This window comes from Bemisia tabaci, chromosome 9 (genome assembly GCF_918797505.1).
Source record: "Bemisia tabaci chromosome 9, PGI_BMITA_v3".
NCBI lineage: Eukaryota > Metazoa > Arthropoda > Insecta > Hemiptera > Aleyrodidae > Bemisia > Bemisia tabaci.
Genome location: NC_092801.1, coordinates 24,362,902 through 24,385,893, shown reverse-complemented (window position 1 = coordinate 24,385,893; position 22,992 = coordinate 24,362,902). Strand labels below are relative to the sequence as shown.

Below are 22,992 nucleotides of genomic sequence, written 5' to 3'. Positions count from 1 at the left end.
GTAAAGAGTGAGTAAAGGCAAGAACGGACGCTAAAGAGGAAGTAAATTCGAGGACAGAGAGAAAAAAGGGGTAGTAAAATCTTGAGACACAGGGAGTAAAGAGAGAATAAAATCGAGAAACTGTGAGTCATGTGAGTAAAATCGAGAACGGTGAGCACCAAGTGAGAAAAATCGAGGAACGGCGATTAAGGAGTGAGTAAAATCGAGAAACTGTGAGTAATATGTGAGTAAAATGTGAGTAAAATTGATGAACGGCGAGTAAAGAGTGAGTAAAGGCAAGAACGGACACTAAAGAGGAGGTAAATTCGAGGACAGAAAGAAAAAAGGGGTAGTAAAATCTCGAGACACAGGGAGTAAAGAGAGAGTAAAATCGAGGAACTGTGAGTCATAAGTGAGTAAAATCGAGAACTGTGAATGGTAGTGAGAAACGGAGAACGGCGAGTAAGGAGTGAGTAAAATGGAGAACAGAGAGAAAAAAGGTGGTAAAATCGAGACACTCTGAGTAGAGAGAGAACAAGCTCGAGAAACGGTGAGCGATAAGCGAGTCAAATGAAGGACTGTGAATCGTAATGAGAAAAATGGAGAACGATGAGTAGCAAGTGAGAAAAATAACGGTACGTAGGAAGTGAGTGAGGAATTTGCGAAACGTAAGAGTAATGGCAGCCCTGATAATGTAGATCCCAGGGTGAATAGTTCTTGTTAAGTCGTTGAAACCTTGGAAAAGTCAGGGAAATGAGCCCAGTAGTACTGGAAAGTCAGTGATTTTTGCTGCGGAACTTAAGATTATTTATTCCGGCCTAAATGTGCACTAATTACTGTCCACCGCACTTGAACGCTCTGTGGACGAAGATCAACATCCGCCTTTAAGTTCTGCTCGAAGTTTAGTTTTAAGATTTTATTGGGGGGGGGGGGGGGGGGTAGAAAAATCCTTGCTTTTTGTAGTATTCCTTGAAATAGTTGTTGAATATTCAGTCGTCATTGACTCAGTAAATTCGAAGTTCAAGCAACGACCTTGGTACCCAATATTGTTGGTAGATATTCCCTTGCGTAATCGCAGATTTTCGCCTCGTAATAAACATCTAACGAGAGTTCGTCGTTGAAGTAAAAGTCAACTCTCTATGCTCCCAAGTCGAACGATGAATTAAGCGCTGTAAGCGATTCACGGCTTGCATCCACGATATCGGTTAAACGATAAATTATACAATTATTTATGTTTTATCGGGTATACAAAAACGAAGCATACGTTTATTTTTTGGGACTTATAAGGTAAAAAAAACCAATGGAAACAAAAATAATTGGAAACTATTGCATCTGCATCTGTACTTTAATATAATGAAGTGGAAGAACTTGCATTAAGTATTTTCAGTTTCTTCGCCTTTTTCAGTTTTTGACTGTCCAAATGAAAATTTTTCCTTTGGTTGTATTATTCCGGTTTCAAGATACGCCTTTTATTATCATTGTTATCATTTTATTTTCATGATTTTTCCTATCTCGTTTTCATGTTATGTATTATTGTAAACACCTTATCTGAGCAGAATTGAAGTAAGTTAAGCACACATGATTCATTTCCTGGTGAATCTGTACATTTTTTTTAACTATTTATATCCTAATGACCTTTTTGAGGCCAATTTTTTTAGTGCGCAGTGCGATTCCAGTGATAAAGTGGTGTCGCGAGTGCTTACAGCTTGGCGTCGTGCAATTGGATAACTCTCTTCTGGTACGTATCTATTATTTCGTCCTTTCTTGTCATAATTTTATTTATTTTTCCTCTGCAGTTGACTATTGTTGCAGGATACACCAGGGGTAATTGCGTCAGGCAGAATAGTATTTTGATGGTTTAAGCTTATTGCTCAGCAAAAATGGTCAAATTGTGTCCAGTCGCCAATTTATTACGTCCAGTATCAGCAGAAATATCGCCCATCCAAAAACATGATGTATAACATCATCCACCGCGGAAGTACATACAGTATGAGAAAATAGAAGCCTTTTAAATTGCGAGGGGGAAAAACTAGTAACCAGTGCAAATGTGTATGTGTAACACTGCTTGATGAAATTAAGGGGAAAGTAACCATGCCAAATTTCCTCTGGCAATCACTCATTTTCAGGAAAGTTTTTGTATATTTTTCAGCCAATTTCTCGGATAATTTTGTTTGTAATTTGATCCAAAGTGTTTGAAAATTTCAAGGAAACACATTTATAATTTTTCTCCAAAATAAGCATTTTATCCGAGGAAATTTGGCAACTTTCGAATGTTCATACGGCGTTCCTCCTTAGCACCGTAGAACTGTTTATGTGATTACTCCGCGTGATTACGGGAAGGCGTCACTGATGAAACGAAAATGCATGATCATTGTTAAGACGATCGTCGTTGAGGAAGGTTAAGTTTCAGATTTAGTATCCCCAAGCGATTATTTGCATGGAGACTGTCGGTGAAAACCACGATTTTCCATAGAATTATTGTCTTTCGTAACCTTCCATCCTCCGCGAACACTTCTCTTCTCGAACTCCGGAGTAGGTACGTGATGTAGTATCACGCCGCTTTGAAGGAAACTCAACGATCTAGAAACTATAGATAAGGGGCTTCTATGCTACGCCAACAGTGAAATTCGTAACACACCAGGAGCAACAAATAGGTTAGGACGAAGATAGTCGCTTTCTATGGCTTCTTATGGGACTGTTCCTGAATACGGACTTATATCAAATTTAGAACCAACTATTTGAATATCTGTGTCCAGCTATGGAACTTTCATCTATACGTTTACGATGAAAATTTCAACGCTACATCATTTATTCTAAAAACTCCCGTAAGATTCAATGTATTTGTAGTTATGACGAAGATAGCTATCGGCCATTTCCACTCCCCGCCTGCTTATCGAACGACCGCTCCATGTGTGTTACGTTTCTTCGGAGGCCACCACCAATCTACAGTTTCTAGATCGTTGAGGAAACTCCTCTTTTCGGATTCCGGAGTTAATACGTGATTTGGTATCACGCCGCTTTGAAGGAAACTCCTCTTTTCGGACCCCAGAGCAGGTACGTGATGTGGTATCACGCCGCTTTGAAGGAAACTCCTCTTTTCGGATTCCAAAGTAGGTACGGGATGTGGTATCACGCCGCTTTGAAGGGAACTCCTCCTTTCGGATTCCGGAGTAGGTACGTGATGTGGTATCACGCCGCTTTGAAGGAAACTCCTCTTTCGAACTCCGGAGTAGGTACGTGATGTGGTATCACGCCGCTTTGAAGGAAACTCCTCTTTTCGGATTCCGGAGTAGGTACGTGATGTGGTATCACGCCGCTTTGAAGGAAACTCCTCTTTTCGGTTTCCGGAGTAGGTACGTGATGCGGTATCACGTGGAAATGAAGGAAAATTTTGGCGTTACACTTGTCACGCATTCCTGACTTTTTTGAAGGAATGCATAATGCTGCCAACGTTAAAGTCTGAAATCAAGCGCGTACTGCCGTGCTAAAGAAGAACGCCGTATGAACATTTGAGAGTTGTCAAATTTCCTCCGTTAAAATGTTTATTTTGGAGGAGGATTATGGATATTTTTCCTTGAAATTTTCAGGAACTTTAGATCAAAATACGAACAAAATTCTCTGAGAAAGTGGCAGAAAAATATTCCAAAATTTTCCTGAAAACCAGTGATTTGTCAGTGGAGATTTGGCAACGTCTGAAGGTTCATACGGCGTTTTTCCTTAGCGCGGCAGCGTAGATATCGGAACAGCGGCGTTGGTATGTGATGTGGTCTCACACCGCTTTGAAGGAAAATCTTAGCTTTGCATCTGTCTCAAATTACTGAGGCTTTGAATGCAGGCAGTATGCACAGTTGAATGCGGAAATCAAGCGTTCGACTATTAGAACTACCCCGCACAGTGCGGCCCTCTGTGGACAAAAATCAAAAAATCAAAAATCACAACTCAACATCTGCTTATTTTTTTTGAGTTGGTCATCTTTAAAATATTACTGACTCACAATGATGATTTATTTCCAAATTTTTCGCTCGAAACTACTTCAAATCTGGATAGAGAGTGGGCGGGAAATGGGTCGAGAATCATTGGTCCTTAAGAATTACACGGGACGTCAACTTCTAATGAAGATTTCTCGCTTGAAACGCCAAATGCTCTGAGTGGTTGAAATTTTCTTAATCCTCAGATATCCAACTTCAATTCTACCAAAAAGATCTTGCGACTTTTTACGACTATCAGAGACGTTTGAAGTTATAGGGTGTCTAGCATCGTGAAAAACCGGAAAATATCAGGAATTTTGGCCGATCAGGAAAAAATCAGGAAAATCGGACGTTTTATCAGGAATTTTTCTAACGCAAGTCTCCTCAGCGGAGAACTCTGACTGCTATTTGCCTTCCGTGCCAGGAGTCTAGAAAAATCAGGAAAATATCAGGAATTTTCAAAATGAAAAAATCAGGAATTTTTTATAAAATATCAGGAATTTTTTATGAAATATCAGGAATTTTTTATAAAATATCAGGACTTTTTATAAAATATCAGGATTTTTCAAAATGAAAAAATACTAGACACCCTGTTAAAGTTCGGGTGTTTCACGCTGCTTTTGCATTGTTATCATACCTAGGGTTAATTCGAGGTTGCCAACCTCAAATGAACTTTTCTCGAAAAATACGCTAAAAAATCCAGAGATGTGACATTTTCTTATTCCTCGAGTGTTTTACTTTGATAGTGCCAAAAGAGCTTTCCCACGTCGGTGCCACTCTCTTCATTATTTAAAGTTAAGTGTGTACCGATTTTCGTCCGCATTGTCCATATAAGGATGCCGCACTGTGCGCCGTTGATATGATGTGTGGTATCACGCCGCTTTGCAGGCAAATCTTTGCTTTTTACCTGCCACCGGTCTCGCATCACTGACGTTCAGGAGTAAGCGTATTTTATTAGTGGATGCATATCTTCGGGAAAACTACTGTAAACTCCGAGCTCTAGATTCTCGACCGGAGAAACCGGCACGGAAGCATGGATTATCCGTTGTTTCCGACCAGTTGCACAGCCCTCATTATTTATGGCGCGTTTTTAATCTTCGCGGATCGAAATTTCGAACAGCTTTCAGGCGCGAAAGTATCCGTGGAGAACAAAACCAAAAGCTCCAGCATCTCAGCCGGTAAAAGTGGCACGATGGCAAAAACAAAATCTGGGAAAATTATTGTAAAATTATGTATATATGTACATAGACGGCCTTCCCCTTTCTATTTTTCAGAAGTACAGGAATTAAAATTGCTGTGCGTGTTCCCTTTACGTACAACTTGTATCTTCCCTCATTTCACTGCAACGTGTGACAATAATGACCTCCTTTTCTTGTGTTTCAGGATTGATAGCTGCGAGACTCTCATAAGGTATGTCAATTTAATTTTATGGATTCACACCTTGTCTGACAGACTAACCCTTCAATTGTTACTATCAAGTTTTAAATAGAACAATTTCATCAAGGAAGACTAAATCTCTTAAGTAATAAATTTTTAAAATATTCCTAAGGTATCATCGTTACAACAGATTGTAATCTTTAAAGTAGCGGATAATCGGGTAATCGTCTTTTCGACTGTTAGTTGTTCTTAATTCATCATGGGTGGCGGTAGCCACCTCCGGACAAAGTCTAAACTCGACAACAGTGGAAGGCGTCCAAACAAAAAAGGTGGCATTCAACCATAGACACATGTAACTCCCTTATTCTGAAAATTGATTCGGTTTGTATTATCATCACGTTAATGAACGAAAAACTATCATACGAAACGGACTGTAAATTCCAGTGTCTATGCTCCCCCGATGGCGGGCGAGAAAGGGACATGAATTTTTTTTATCATTTTCTACTCAGTGTCATCTTTTTAAAGTTAAACCCACGTTTTTAACGTTATCGAGTGGAAGGAAAGACATTTTCATAGGCAGCAAAATATCGCGAAGAAAGGACTGAAACTTCTGAGGCCGTAATACTTTTCCCTCCTCCTTGTAAACCGCATGAAGGCATACATTTTTTTTTGTTTTCCCCACCAGTTGCACCCTATACCAAATTAATTGCGGGCTTTTTATTTTCTCTGAGTGGCAGGACAGACATTTTTGTAGGGAAGCTAATAACGTGAAAAAGGAACTGTTCTATTTGAATCAGTGAGTTCGAAAACACACCAACTCGGAAAAAAAATTGTTCAGGAAACACCTAAAACTGCGCAGCGGGCGAAGAAGTTAGTTTAAGAAAAACCTTTTTTAAGGACAAATACTTAGAATCTTTGTAAAGCACCAAGTTGAAATCTATACACCATGTTTGATGACAGAGAATTAGGCGTTTAAAAATTTCCGAGCTGGTGTGTTTTCGTTCTCACCGACTTTCAGATACTGATTTTTCATGGTCTGCTCTGAAAAAGGTATATTTTTTGACCTGAATAACGCTTGAATATTTATTTAACTTGTTGGTACAAGGTATACTGAACCAAAAAAAGAAAACTGCACGATCGGATGGTCACCCGTTTCCCATGAAATGGCCAAAAATTGGTATTTCCAATGAAATACTTTGATTTTTCCCTTTTCCCGTCGCTGTTTCGAGCACTTCCGATTGCAATTTCGAAATTTCGTTTTGCCTGCAGATGCATCTATCTATAAGTGTTACTAAACCGTAAAAAAGTGAAAATCGAAAAAAACTCGAGTTGGTGTGTTTTCGAACTCTCTATTCAAATTAATTGCGGGTTTTTTATTTCCTCTGAGTGCCAGGACAGACATTTTTGTAGGCAAGCTAATAACGTGAAAAAGGAACTGTTTCATTTCACTAGAGGTGCGTCACTCGGGCCGGGCCTGCCTCAGAGTTTGATCAGGCGGCCGCGGCCTAGGGCGCGCCTTCATTTCAAGGTGATACAACTGCATTGACTTCTCAGCTTTGCTCACACGTATACTCTTTTATTTGAAGGCGTTTTGTAAGTTCGATCTCATTGTTGATTTCACATCATCATGAATGAATGCATCGCATCAGATCGGGCAGCTTTTACACTAATGTTGATTTAAAGAAGCTAGGTGGCTCAAAATTTAACAAGGATATAAACTATGGACAATACGTAACCGTACTGAGTAGTTTCAAAAGTAAAAAAGAAGTTGCACAGTTTTGAAAACACTGCAATCGCGCTTGTTAATTGTTTCGCGCTTGTAAATCGCGACTCGAATGCATTAATTGGCATTTGAGATTAACTTCAAACGCCCTGCAATGCCGGGAAAATAATTGAGAAGATGCACTCCGGCAGTCATATCGCTATCTCTTTAGTCCTCTCATTTACCACTGATGTTTGTTAAAAAGCGCATTTCAATGTGGAATTGTAGCTTGTTTACACACGATTACAGATTTAAACATAGCACTGGTCAAATTCGATTCTTTGATTTTAAAGATATAGTTAGTTAGTTAATTTTAAAGACATTCAGCGTCTTAGGCAATTAACGTCTTTCGAAAGAATTTGGAAGATGGGTGTATTTACAAAAATTGTAGTTTCGACTTTCCAAATGTTTTCATACATATACGAGGAGTAGAAAGAAAGAGCTTGATGCAAAAACGGCTTTTTTCGCCCACCCTTTGGAAGTTCTTGAGACTTTGTCTATTGATTACTCATACTTGAGCGCTTCTTTTCTCAAATTTTCAGACTCCCAAATCAATTTTTGGGGTAGGCTAGGGAGGTGGAATCAAAACCTGTGAACCTCCGATATCTCTTGAACACAGAAAAGATATCGAAGGTCCGGTTTGGAGACGAAAAATCTCTAAAAATTGGCATCCTTTAAGATTCCTAAAGGTCGAAATCCCAATATCACATTTTTAAGTCAACATATGTGCTTTTTTTCCGTTTTAGGTCTAAAAATTCTTTTAAACGAAAAATTATCAAAGATCTCAAGTTTTTATTTGAACCAAAACCATTTTTAAATTGTTCTCTTTTTCCGCCTCCAACGAAAGTGTCCATTAAGCTGGGACCAAACGGTTCCGGAGTTAGATCGATGAAGTTTCCGCTCAACGCGCGCCGACCCGATTTTCGCGCGCAAAAAGTCGATTTTTGACTGATATTAGATCAGATTGTATGTTCAAACTGAGCAAAAATCTTTATAAGGGAACTCTGAGGTCGCTGAGTTCAGGAACTTACAGATACTATCCCAAATACTTTAACGTTTTTTAAATTACAGCTCCCGCAGCGCTATTTAGAGCCCACGAGCGCCGACCGCCGCTCATGGTCCTGTCGCGAAGCTGCAATTTTAAAAAACGAAAATATTTCGTAGTATCAGTTATTCCTGAACTCAGCGACTCTCAAGAGTCCCTAATAAAGCATTTTCTCAGTTTGAACATTCAATCTGATCTAATAACAGTCAAATCCGACTTTTTTTGCCCGAAAATCCGGTCGGCGCGCGTTGAGCGGAACTTCAATCGATCATACTCCGGAGAACCGTTTGTTCCCAGCTTAATGGACCACTCGTTGATGCGGAAAAAATACGAACAATTTAAAAACTGGGTTTTGGTTCAAATATAAAATTGAGATCTGTAAATTTTTTCGTTAAAAGAAATTTTCTAAAAGACCTAAAAACTGAAAAAGTCACATATATTACTTAAAAATTGATTTTGGGAATTTTTTACCTTTAGAATCTTTAAAAGTATGCAATTTTAGATGATTTTTCGTCTAAACCAGGACCTCGATATCTTTCTTTGTTCAAGAGATATCGAGGTTCACAGGTTTTGACTTCCACCCCCCTAGCTCCCCCCCCCCCAAATTTTTTGGGAGTCTAAAATTTGAAAGAAGCGCACAAGTCTGAGTAATCCAATAGACAAAGTCTGAAGAACTTCCATAGGGGGCGAACAAGCCGTTTTTGCATCAAGCTCTTTGGATTACATTTGCAAAAAGGCTCCAGGAGCATTGCAATGTTGCTAAGATCGTGCAATTTCTTTTGTCTTGGAAGAAAAACCTGATTATCCATTAATAGTTTCTATTTTACTCACTAAAAACGGTAAATTTAAGACACAAATTACCATGTAAATTTCATATTTTTTCATAGATTCAGTAATTGCATTACAAAGGATGAAAATGCGCAATCTCAGCATCATTGTAATTCTTCTGGTTCCTTCTTGCAAAATGCAATCCATTTGATGGAGGTCATAGAAACCTGTGCTCGTTCCTGATTGGTGCCGGATGACATCATTCGGTTCGGCGCGAAACCCGGGCGTTTTTAATTTGCAGAAAAAATTAACTTTTTGAACTGCGTGTCTCTCGGTTTCTGAGTTACTTTTTCGCGTTTTCAATGTACGAGTCGTGTTCCCAGCGTCATGGACCCTCGGCGATATTTATTCGCAAGTCAAAAATTCATGGTCTAGTAACCCATTATGGATACCTTAAACTGGGTTTCAATCAGTTGTACTTGGTACGTTTCCTCTCTTAAAACATCATTTGAATCAGTGAGTTCGAAAACACACCAACTCGGGTTTTTTTCGATTTTCACTTTTTACGGTTTAGTAGCACGTATGGATAGAAGCATCTAGACGAAAAAAGGAAATTTCGAAATTGCAATCGGAAGTGCTCGAAACAGCGACGGAAAACGGGAAAAATCGAAGTATTTCATTGGAAATACAAATTTTTAGCCATTTCAAGGGAAACTGGTGACCATCCGATTTTGCGGTTTTCTTTTTTCGGTTCAGTATACTTTGTACCAATAAGTTATATAAATATTCAAGCGTTATTTAGGTCGAAAAATATAATTTTTTCAGGGCAGACTAAAAAAAATCAGTATCTGAAAGTCGGTGAGAACAAAAACACACCAACTCGGAAATTTTTAAACGCTTAATTCTCTGTCATCAAACATGGTGTATCGATTTCAACTTGATGCTTTACAAAGTATTTAAGTACTTGTCCTTAAAAAAGGTTTTTCTTAAACTAACTTCTTCGCCCGCTGCGCAGTTTTAGGTGTTTCCTGAACAATTTTTTTTCCGAGTTGGTGTGTTTTCGAACTCACTGATTCAAATTGGCGTCCCGAGCCCCGGTAACCATAACCTCATTCGCCGGCTCCAGTGGCGTGGCGAGCTTCGTGATGTATCGATTGATTGGCCATTTAAACCCATGGAAAAGTATCGACAAACAGGGTGTGTTCAACGAGCATCTTAATAATCGATTCTTTACCACAGATTCAAACGGAGAATTATCGATAATCGATCATTCACGCCTCATCGCCACTGTAACAGCCCTAAAATCCGAGCGATCAATGAGTCTTAACCTAACAAGTCTCTCCAGTCATGCTTCCCAGTCCATTACGACAGATTTTAATAGCCCCGTATTATCCCTCCAGAGTCGCCGTTAGGGGGAGGAAATCTCTTATCAATGTAAACAAACATCCTTAAAACGCGATGATTTTCGATTTTTTTGATTGATGTCCTGGAACGCGCCCCGTCAATATCTATCAACGTTGCCAAGTCCAAGTTCCACAATTTCTAAACATTTCCGTGCCCTTTTCCTAAATAAATCATCGAGAACGAAAACACACCAACTCGAAAAAATTAAAGTGATCATGACACACACAAAATTGCCCAGTAGGTAGAGAAGTTAGTCTGAGAAAAATATTTTTGGTGCCGAAAAACAAGAACTTAAGGACACTTTATAAGTCCAAGTTGGAGTATATATGCTAACTTCAATGAAACTCATAAAAATTGCCCATCCTCAATGAAAATTGAGCATTTTCAAGCAATCGAGTTGGTGTGTTTTCGTTCTCACTGATTCAAATGTGATCGATCGTCCGAATGTGGAATGGAACTATACGGACGGGTTTATAAGTTCTTGAGGAAACACTGATAACTGGAAAAGTTGAATCATTATTGAAATTTTTTTTAAAAGCCTGAAAATGTTTTCTGTTTTTTTGAATTCTGGCCACTTTTGGACGATAGGACTGTCATCAAATAATGTTCAAAAGTGAAATTATACTAAGAGCGAAAGTCTAAAGAAAGAAAGAAAAAATATGACTGTATTTCGAACTACAAAGATAAAACCTAATTGGTTCAGATCCAATTAACCGTTAATTATTAAATACCCTATTTCTTTACCTCTGCCATTGAACGTACTTGATACTCGGGCATCTGAAAAAATCGGGCCTTTTTTGAACGTTGGACGTATAATCGTTTTTGCGCATTTTGTTTTAGACTTATGATCTCTGCGGGCTGATTATTGAAACTGATAGACGAAGCTATAGACTAAGAAGTCATAGGGGGTATGGAGCTAACCTATTGGTTGAAATGTGTGGTTCTTATAGACTAAGGGAGAAAATGATGGACTAAAAGTCGGGTTTCTCGTGGGTTGCCGATAGTCTATTACCTGGGTATTAATCGTGGGTTAGCCTTTGTCCATAGCTTCCACCAATCGGTTCCCTCCATATCCCTTTTGTGATCTTTGTCTATGGCTTTGTCTATCAATTTCAATAATCGGCCCGCAGGACAGTTTCACTCGTAGACATTTTGAATAGCCGCATATTTCAGCAAACTGGCGCCGCGGCTGAATAATCGGGTTTGACTAATCATAACTAGCCGGTCAGACACCCTCTTCGAGACTTCGATTCGCTTCGAACCGTCGACATCTGACAGGGCCCATGTAATCTGGTTGTTTGTTTTTCGGATGTTGCATCTAATTAAGCTCTCTACTTATCTTCGGAATTGATGATTTGCCCCGGAGAGTTATTGCTGTGGCGACGTTGTCGAGTTTTGAGATGATCCGTGACACCCCCCCCCCCCCCCACAAAAAAAAGAAAGAAAAATAGAAATCGGTGGAGTTACGATAATAGCACTAATAGCAGACATTTTGGACCGCTGTGCGGTTGTGTGATGCTGATATATTTCCAGTTACGCCATTGGATTTATGCCTTGGTTACGTACATGACTCACGGTGGTGCGTCAAAAATTAATTTTAATAATTTATGGACTGAAAGATTCCCGAAAGGAGGGATATGTTGTTTGATACGGTTGTCATGATATACTCTAACGTGAGTCATTTGAACTAAGTTATGATCACTTGAAAAGATGAAGCCTCGAAGGATCCCCTTGAGGAATCTTCAAGAGGGTAATATTTTTGCAATTCGTATAGTCAATTTTTTTAATCTACTAACGTTTTTGGATCCGGGATATTTAGGGTGGTTGCTACTTTCATAGCAGTTAGGAGGAAAATTTCATCGTTGATCGATCAATTAATAATTTTTAGATTTTAGTCATTGATTTTTAAAAAGAATGCCCTGAAATACTGAAATGTTCAGTCAGTCGGTCAACCATCGAATTTTCAAAAACGTATTGAAGATCCGCCCTAATAACTGCTAAAGTGGTCTTTCAGCTTGGCTGTAGCAAAATTGCCTGCGGTCTGGAAAACCGAGAAAGTCAGAATTTGCAGCGACAGAGAAAAGTCAGGGAATATAAAAGGAGAGGTCAGGGAATATAGAGGAGAGGTCAGGGAATTTAAAGGAGAAGTCAATGAATTGATCTGCGTTTAGTAGTAGTGAGTGTCATTTAAAGGGGGAAAATCAAAAGGGAAATGTTATTCAAATGTCAGGGAAAGTCAGGGAACCCGAAATTTTGGATTCTTGGAAAACCAAAAATAGTCGAGGAAAAGTCTCGGAATTTGAGGATGAAGAAATTGTGGCAACTCTTGCTACACTGCCGCGTTAAGGAGAAACGCCGTACAAACCTTCAGACGTTGCCAAATTGCCTCCAATAAAAATCGAATTTACCGAGAGAAAGGTAAATATTTGCATCCAAAATTTTCACACCATGTTCTACGCAATTTAATCTAAAATTTCTAAAAGTTTCAAGGAAAAATATTCATATATTTCGGCAAAAATACTTGTTTTATCCAAGGAATTTTAGCAACTCTCGAAGTTCATACGGCGTTCTTCCGTAGCACGGCAGTATAGCTTCTGTGTCGATCTGCAAAAACGAGAAGAAATGATATCTGCTCAAGGCAATTTTATTCAGAAAAAAATACATTCCAATGGCCACCGTATTCAATTTGCTACAGAGCTTGTACATACATAGAGTACTATCGTTTCAAGATCCAGGAATGAGCCTGTTTTTTTAAAAAAGAAATTAAAAAATTCTCGAAAACATGTAAAAAAGCAATACGCCGTACCCAGCTTCGGATCATTTAGCTAGGCGAGAGATCCTGCGAGTGACCATACGAATGCGATGCGCCTTCAATATTGACTGACGGCAACGAGGCCAGCATCTCTGCCGTGCTAAGGAAGAATGCTGTATGAGCCTTTCGAACATTGTCAAGTTTCCTTCGATAAAAACCTAAATAACAGGAAAAATTGTGCATATACTTTCCCAAAATTTGCAGACAATTTTGTAAGTGTATTTAATAAATATCTGAAAATATCAAGGGGAAATACGCTTGAATGTCTTCAAAAAGACATGTTTTATCCAGGGAAATTCGGCAACTCTTAAATGTTCATACGGCGTTTTTTCTTAGCGCGACAAACAGAAGCTAACGTAACGTCGTACTCGTCTTTCGTGGTTGACTATCTTTCAACAAAATCTGAGAAAATTACTGTAAAATCATGTACATACATAGACGGCCCTCCCCTTTCTATTTTTCAAAAGTACAGGAATTAAAAATTACTGAATAGTCCCATTGCGTGTGCCCTTTACAAATAATTAACAAGTAGTGTCCTCCCTCATTTCAATGCAACGTGTGACAATAACGACCTCCTTTTCTTGTGTTTCAGGATTGATAGCTGCGAGACTCTCATGAGGTATGTCATTTTAATTTTCTGGATTCACACCTTGTCTGAGAGACTAACTCTTCAATTGGATTGCATTTTGCAACAAGGAACCACTAGCGTTGCAATGTTGCTAAGATTGTGCAATTTCTTTTGTCTTGGAGGAAAAATCCGATTATCCATTAATAGTTTCTATTTTACTTGCTAAAAACTGTAAATTTAAGACAAAAATTACCATCTAAATTTCATAGTTTTTCACGATTTCCGCAATTTTATTGCAAAGGATGAAGTTGCACAATCTTAGCATCATTGCAATGCTAGTGGTTCCTTTTTGCAAAATGCAATATAATTGTTACCATCAAGTTTTAAATGGAACAATTCCATCAAGGAAGACTAAATCTCTTAAGTAACAACTGTTTAAAATATTCCTAAGTTTATCTAAAATATCTGAAAATATCAAAGGAAAATACGTTTGAATGTCTTCAAAAATACATGTGTTATCACGGGAAATTTGGCAACGTCCGAATGTTCGTACGGCGTTCTTCCCAAGCTCGGCAGCGTTGTCCGGGCTATAACTAATACGAGCCGGTAATGAAACGGGTGCCTCTTGTAAAAATGTACATATGAAACATGTCTGACATATTTTTTAACAATTAAATTGTTAAACAGGGTGTCTAGCATCAGGAAAAATTGGAAAATATCAGGAATTTTGGCCTATCAGGAAAAAATTAGGAAAATATCAGGATAATCGGAAAAATCGGACGTTTTATCAGGAATTTTTCTTACGCGAATCTCCTCAGCGGAGAAGTCTTACTGCTTTTTGCCTACCGAGCCAGGAGTCGTAGCGCCGTCTTTGCTTCCGAAAATTTCTCAATGAATAATCAGGAAAATATCAGGAATTTTCAAAATGAAAAAATCAGGAATTTTTTATAAAACATCAGGAAAAATCGGGAAAATATCAGGATTTTTCAAAATTAAAAAATACTAGACATCCTGTCAAATCAACCATCCGTTTTTTCCCCGTGCACAGATGTAGGCGCCCCAAGAGTATGAAAGGGTCAACTAGAACGCAACCAATCATTATTTTTAGCTCGGTATCGTCCCTTGGCAAGAGACCCTGCGAGATTCATTTGAATATCGGCCGAATGAATGGAGCTCGGAAATGCAGCGGAAATGGCGGATTGTATGAAAAGAGGGCCGGATCCTTCGCTTCCGTCATTAGTTCCACATAGTTTTGTTGCCACTTTGAAGATAAAATCAAGGTTTTCAACCCTACAGTAGTTTGCATAGAGATGTTGCATGTGTGAGGAATTTGCGATTTGACTGTTGATACTGTTAAAGTTTGCGAGAATCACGATGGTGCCACTGGTTTTCTCTGAAATCAACTCCCAAGCTCAAAAAAAGCTCTCAAGTTGAGGCCAAAATGGCCGGGGATATCCCACGCTATCCTGAGAGTCCACCTCTACATCAAGACAAACTCTCCATGCAAAGATAGGGAGCAAATACATTTAGCAGGGTTGTCGTGTTTTCAGTTTTGGAGTCCCCAAATAAAGTGGCAACCCTGCTTATGTATTTGCTCCCTATCTTTGTATGGAGAGTTTGTTTTGATGTAGAGGTGGACTCTCAGGATAGCGCGGGATATCCCCTCCATATTGGCTTCAACTTGAGAGCTTTTTTTGAGCTTGGGAGTTGATTTCAGAGAAAACCAGTGGCACCATCGTGTTTCTCGCGAACTTTTACGAACGAATCAATTGTCAAATCGCAAATCCCTCACACATGCAATATCTCCATTGTTTGCTTCTTTTAAATGTTTGTCCATCCGCTGCAACATTCGCTCAGCATGTAGCAAAGATTATAAATCAACGAGCTAATCACTCATCGATCTTCGAACTCTCCTTGGATCGAAGACGGAATGTGTTAAAATGTAGAGGATGAGCGTCTACATTTCATCGACACGCGAACAAGTAATTCTAACGAGAGAATATTATCTTCTAAAGCCAGTCCATTTATCTCACCGGAATGCAAGCACAGTGGCACCAGGCTCTCAGGTTTTAAGTACTAATTGTTCGACAAAAGCAGTAGATGAGTTTTGTGATTTCTCTATCTCCAACGGACGATAAACGTTGTCAGTGTCAAGATGTTCTCGCAGATATTTAGGCACTTAATTAAGCGCGCAGTAGTTGGAAAGTATTCTAGATTTCTAGAGGGCTATATGCCCTCTACCCGCTACGCGGCTCAACACCCTGAGGGCGCTTCGCGCTTTCCAGGTTAAAGACATTTGAAACTCTAACCATTCTTCATTGGCTGGATTTTCAAATTTTCCTTACACTGGGGAAAAAAACCCACATTGGATCTAGAGTCCAGACTCTTAAAAACATCGACAAGGAAAAATATTCTTGCTTCAATCAGATTTAAGCTTAAATCAAGGACCAAGCCTCTTAATTTGAGCGGATTTCCTTTTGATTCAAGCAAAAATCTGATTGAATCAACAGTATTTTTTCTTGTCAATGTTTTTGAGAGTCTGGACTCTGGATCCAATATGTTTTTTTTCCAGTGTCTTGCTCCTTGTTTTGTTCAGTTTCGCGGTCCACCCTAATATATTTATAAAAATAAAAACCCGAGTCATATTTCCAAAACCTGAATTTGGCGGGCTCATCGAGGAACTAATACCCGTCGAAGGCCGCAAAAATTATGGAGAGCGGCTTAGCACATAGCTCAAACGAACTGTGACAATGAAAATTTATATTTTTAAATGGGAGAACTCACAATTTTACCGCGTTATCTACAAAAACGTGGATCACATTTCCAATATTGGTGGTTTTTCAAACGTCAGGGAATTTGAACACTGGAAAAAAAACTCATTGGACCTAGAGTCCAAACTCTTAAAAACATCGACAAGGAAAAGTACTCTTGATTCAATCAGAATCTAGCTTAAATCAAGAACCAAGTCTCTTAATTTAAGCGGGTTTCGTTTTTATTCAAGCAAAAATCCGATTGAATCAAGAGTTTTTTTTCTTGTCAATGTTTTCAAGAGTCTGGACTCTAAATACAATGTGTTTTTTTTCCCCAGTGAAGATTAGAAATTTATGGCAACCCTGAATACCCCTCTCGGCTGTCTCGTTTGAAACAACGTCAATTTGTGCGCTCTTCTGGCATCCGGCTTTCTCGTCATAAGTCTCGGTATTAACCCGCCGTGGCAAGGAAGAACGCCGTATGACCATTCGAGAGTTGCCAAATTTCCCTTGATAAAACATGTATTTTTGACAACATTCATGCATATTTTTCCTTTGAAATTCTCAGATATTTTAGGTTAAATTGCGTATTAGAGTGCCTGAAAAGTTTGGGGGAAAATATTCACAATTTTCCCAGTAAATTCGGTTTTTATCGAAGGAAACTCGGCAACGTCTGAAGGCTCATACGATGTTCTTCCTTAGCACGGCAATATACAAGTATGAAGATTGTTGTCGTTTTCTAGTAAAATCGGTGTTTTCATCCAAATTCGATCAGACAAATTTTGTAAATTTGAGAGAATGACTTTCGACGACAGAGCAAGTAAGGCCAATCTGCGAAACCTTCACCGGAAAAAAAAGTCGCTTGGATCTAGATTCCAGACTCTTGAAAACGATGACTAGAAAAAATCCTCTTCATTCAATCGGATTTTTGCTTGAATCAAAAAGAGATCTGCTTAAATTAAGAGACTGGGTTCTTGATTTAAGCAAAAATCCGATTGAATCGAGTTTTTTTTCTTGTCATTGTTTCCAAGAGTCTGGACACTAGATCCAAGCGACTTTTTTTTCCAGAGTTTCCTTGGTCGGATAACGTATCAATCGACCGGTCATTTCCTCTCGTCTACGATTGCTAGCTATAATCAACAGTGGCGCGCGGCGTGCTTTGCGATATATCGATCGATCTGTCATTTAAAGCCATGGAAAAGTATAATCAACAGGGTGTTCGCACTAATCGATTCTTTACCATAGCCTCAAATGGAGAAATATCGATAATCGATCGTTCACGCCTCGCGACCGATAATCAATCGGCATGCGGATGGCGTAAAAAGTGCGTGAACTGGATCTGGGCGGCGCGGTAGACCTCGATAATTGGCGGTTTTCTGCCGGGCGCACGTAAACTTGCGTTATCTCCGTGCGTAACGCCGTAACGCTGTAACGCGGCCTTTATTATCCCGGACCCGAACTGAAATTAAGAGCATATTTACGGTACTCGAGCCGGTCCCGCGGCTCCTGCACGCTCGTCAAGGTCATTTGAGTCCAAGGAGTGGCCTTGGGAAGCCCAAAGGGCCGGCAATTTGACGGGGAAACATGGGAAGCCTCGCCAGGGTTGCCATATTTTCAGGAATATGGACCATTACAGGGTGAGGAATTCAGGTGATTTGACGGAAGCCATTTTTTGTGTCAAAGCGACGTGCGATATATTACATCGATTCGTTCCATAATTACAGCTGCAGGGTGTCTAGCATCAGGAAAAACCGGAAAATATCAGGAATTTTGGCCGATCAGGAAAATCGGAAAAATCGGACGTTTTATCACGAATGTTTCTTACGCAAATCTCCTCAGCGGAGAATGTCTTAATTCCTTTTGCCTACTGTGCCTGGAGTCGAGAAAAATCAGGAAAATATCAGGAATTTTCAAAATGAAAGAATCAGGAATTTTTTATAAAATAGCAGGAAAAATCAGTAAAATATCAGGAGTTTTCAAAATTAAAAAAATACTAGACACCCTGCAAAGCGACGTGCGATATATTACATCGATTCGTTCCATAATTTCAGCCAGGTACTTGTCATTTTTTTAGAATTTTGAGATCGCACTTTTGACGTCATGAGACTAAAGAATTCAGTACCAAATTTGACAAAGAAATTTAACGTAATGAAGGCAGGGTTATTTTTTGGTTTGGTCGCAACAAGCGTTGCATCAAGCAGCGTATCTCTTTGCGAGGGAAAATTGCGCTCGAATGATCTTTCTTCCTATGTTTTGAGATTTCAAGTTTTCTGGTTTTTAACGCACGTTGGCTAAAAATCCTAACCTACTGTCTATGGAGATAAATATTTGAACATAAATTCCAGAAAAAAACGAAAAGAAAAACAACCATTACGTCAGTCCTCACAATTGAAGTGAGTCTCAAGGTCATTCATAGTCGTTCCTTGAATTCGCCCCCAAATACTCAAAACAGACCACTACAAAGGGCACGAAATGAAGCACCACAAGATGCATGCCCTCGTCGAAATTTTATCTAGAATTCAATGGACACATTAAAACTTTTTACGGTCTAAGTTTTTCAGACTTGCAGGTACCCAGGCCTGTATGTGCGCTTTGACGAATGACGTTAGCGCGCGATCCGTCAACCTGGAGCGCAAATCACGGGCATCATCGGCCCGTTGTCCGGGCGATAACTAATGCGAGCCGGTAATGAAACGGGTGCCTCTGCCCCTGTTGTCCCTGCCGCGGCGCGAATTTCTCCTGCGAGCGTTTCAGCGACTCATCTCGCGCACTTGCACCGCGTGCACCCTGCAATTAGTCGCGCTCCTCGCCCTTCCCCTCCAGTGGCGTGGCGTGAATTGCGATAAATCGATTGTTATGTAATTTAAACCTATGGTAAAGAATCGATTATTAAGGTGTTCGCTGCAAACACCCTGTTTATCGATCCTATTCCATAGGTTTAAAGGGCATAACAATCGATTTATCGCCATTCGCGCCACGCCACTGTTCCCCTCCCACCGGGAACCGAGTGGCGTCGTCGTCGACACTTGGACGTCTTTCTGCCAAACGGAATTATGTGCATTAAGACGTGAGCCCTGATGTGCATACATTCTTATTGGTCTCGGGGCTCATGTTGTTATGCACATAGTTCTGTTCGGCAGAAATACGTCCACTGTCATGTCCTAGCCCACCTACCCTCCCCCCCTCCCTCCATCGCAGGTTAGTACCGGTAGAACCGTTTGATTCTTTAGACTCATAAACCTGCGAGCCGATTATTGACATTGATAGGCATAGCAATACTGCCGTGATAGCGAAGAGAGCAAGTTACATTGACTAAATTTTTAGCGTCAAAATCGAAAGTTCTCCGATCGGGCCGAGGCCAAGTCCCTTTGGAAATGACCCGATGAGTCCCATTTTTTGTTCGAAAAAGCTCCACAAGTCCGCCGGACCGCGCTATCGGCACACACACACACAAAAAAAAAAAAACACTTTCGCTAACCCCCCCCCCCTTTTTTTGACGGTTTCTCGGCTCAGGGAGCCGCCCCACGCGATGGGACCGTGTGCAATCGATTCTACGCCTCCAACTACGTAGGATGCGACTAAAAGCTGGGAATTTTTTTCCCAGTCGAAAATTGATAAAAATTGGCAGTTTTGTACGGTTTTTCGGCTCCGGGAGCCTCGCCGAGCGTCGGGACCGGAAAATTTGAAAATTTCAGTACCCTAATTAGACGCAGCTTGAAACATTGAGACCCTTCAATCCGGCGGAGCTGCAACATGCGTACACCCGTGGTCAAATAGTTGTATGATACGCCTGCCGTAAACAAACTCAATTCCACGCGAAAAGGAGCTTATTTTCCTCGATTGCAACGTTGCAAAGCCATACCGAAGAAATGCCTACAGGCGATACCGGTGTTATAACCACAACTTAATGTATATATTAATTATAGTAGTAATTAATTAGTCTTAGTAAGTTCCTAACTTTCTTAATCTTATTACAATGTCTAATTATATCTTTACTCTTTCTTAGTAGATTGTACATTATAAGTGTTTATTCATCAATAACTATCTCAAATAATTGTAATCTGTAAATAAACTAATAAATATGTTATTTCAAAAAAAAAAAAAAAAAAAAAAAAAAAAAAAAAAAAAAAAAAAAAAAAAAAAAAAAAAACGTTGCAAAGCACAGTTAATGCTTCAATTTCAATCGATATTTTTCATACGATACGCACGGATTCTCTGAAAAATTTACAATAATTTTACGAAGGATTTACATTGAATATGCAGGAAATTTCGTCGCGATATTAAATTTAGTCCTAGTTTCCTTTTTTCATTTTACCGAAAAAAGAACCACGGTCCGAGATTCTAAATCGTAGTCATTAGGATAGTTATTTTTTTTTTTCATGGTGAAACTTAGAAGCGAGTCATAAATAATGACGCGTCGTCTAAGTGTCGCAGCGATGTTGGCGTTCGTCCCGCTAGGGAGGGTCGGCAGGGCGGTCAAGACATCTTCGCAGGTTGACGCGCCTTCAATCCAGCGGAGCTGCAACATGCGTACACCCGTGGTCAAATAGTTGTATGTTACGCCTGCCGCCAATCGATATTTTTCATAAGATATGCACAGATTCTCTGAAAAATTTACAATGAATTTACGATCGATTTTAACTGAATTCGCAGGAAATTTCGGCGCTATATTGAATTTAGTCCTCGTTTACTTTTTTTCTCTCAACCGAAAAAAAACCACGGTCTATGATTCTAAATCGTAGCTATTAAGATAATTATTTTTTTTCATGGTGAAACTTAGATGAGAGTCAGAAATAATGACGCGTCGTCTAAGTGTCGCAGTGATGTTAGCGTTCGTCCCGCCAGCGAGGGTCGGCAGGGCGGTCAGGACATGTTCGCAGGTTGACGCGTCTTCAATCCGGCGGAGCTGCAACATGCGTACACCCGTGGTCAAATAGTTGTATGTTACGCCTGCCGTAAACGAACTCAAATATCGATGGTTCATTCCACGCGAAAAAGGGCTGATTTACCTCGATTGCAACGTTGCAAAGCACAGTCAATGCTTCTATTTTAATCGATATTTTTCATAAGATACGCACAGATTCTCTAAAAAGTTTACAATAATTTTACGAGCGATTTTAGCTGAATTCGCAGGAAATTTCGTCGCGACATTAAATTTAATCCTAGTTTCCTTTTTTTCTTAAAACCGAAAAAAAAACCACGGTCCATGATACTAAATCGTAGCTATTAGGATAGTTATTTTTTTTTCATGGTGAAACTTAGAAGAAAGTCATAAATAATGACGCGTCGTCTAATTGTCGCAGCGATGGTAGCGTTTGTCCCGCCAGCGAGGGTCGGCAGGGCGATCATGACATCTTCGCAGTTTGACGCGCCTTCCAGGGTTGCCACGGTCAGGGAATCAGGGAAAACCTGGAAAAGTCAGGGGAAAAAAGTGCTCTGGAAAACCTGGAAAAGTCAGGGAAATCGACCAAAAACAGCTAAAAGTCAGGGAAAAATTCACAATTTTCACGAGTTGCTTAAAATCTTTCTTTTTTCGGTTTTGAACGGAATATAAATTACGATGAAGTGGCATATCTCGCGATTTATTCAAGAGTTAAATTATGCAGCCGTATTTGGTCGCCAACGCAACAAGCAACGCAAATTGGAAGTTGTTTTGTGTATTTTTGAAATTTTATCGACTACCGATGACTTAGCACTAACCGTTTAATTTTCTTCTTTAAATTCGTTTCTACAATTAATTTCTGACTCCTTAGCTTAAGCGCGTTTCAAATGAGACGCCAGATTAGTGCGATGGTAGCTAGCAAGGTGTAAATTTGGCTGTGCGATCATGGCGCGCGTTCTCAAAGGTCAGGGAATTTCTCCATTTTTCGTCAGGGAAAACCTGGAAAAGTCAGGGAAAATCATTTCCAAATTTTTGTGGCAACCCTGTGAGGTACGCATACTGCTGCGTTAGTTTGTATTCGTAGGAGTTTGGAAAAAGCTCTAGAGAGGCTCAGGCCCGCCACATCCTATCTCGGGCCCTGGTACCAGTTTTAAGGTCCGGGCCCCAAGCACGGAGGGGAGGGGGGTCCGAGGGGCATCCCCCGAGAAATTTTAGAATTTATACGACTAATCGGACGCATTTTGAAACTTCCATAAAGAATTTTTCCATCAATTTCTGCGGAATAATTCTGTTTTTTTTTTTCTCTACTTTCAGCACAAAATACTTGCGAATTTTTGCATTCAAAACATCTGGAAAATTTTTATTTTTTTTTTTTTGGGGGGGGGCATATGACACTATTTTCAGTTCTATGAGGGCCAGGCCCCCCTGGACTCCCTCTTCGTTTGTCTATGGCAAGGGAGTTGAGCCATGAACCATTGAAGTCGAGGATGCCCAGACTGGAGACTCTTAGCATCTGACGACGGAAGAAAATGAAATGCAGTTACTAAGAATATCCCTCTGTACTGAAAATCTCGAAAAAAGATAGAAATTTTCCAAGAAGTATACTTCTTTGGAAATTTAAGAAGAATTCTACAGTACCCCAGCGTGTTTCTGAAAATCTATTCACCTTTTGCGAAA

General features: G+C 39.7%; 1 protein-coding gene across 1 annotated transcript in view; it reads left to right on the top strand.

Annotated features, from left to right (window-relative positions):
- The first annotated feature begins 1,634 nt into the window (after nt 1-1,634).
- Nucleotides 1,635-22,992, top strand: part of ec (ubiquitin specific peptidase echinus) — a 393,787-nt gene continuing 372,429 nt past the window's right edge. Inside the window, exons 1-3 of the mRNA XM_072304091.1 lie at nt 1,635-1,717; nt 5,331-5,357; nt 13,708-13,734. The gene's annotated coding sequence lies outside the window, so the exon portion shown is untranslated. The remainder of the gene's footprint in view (nt 1,718-5,330; nt 5,358-13,707; nt 13,735-22,992) is intronic.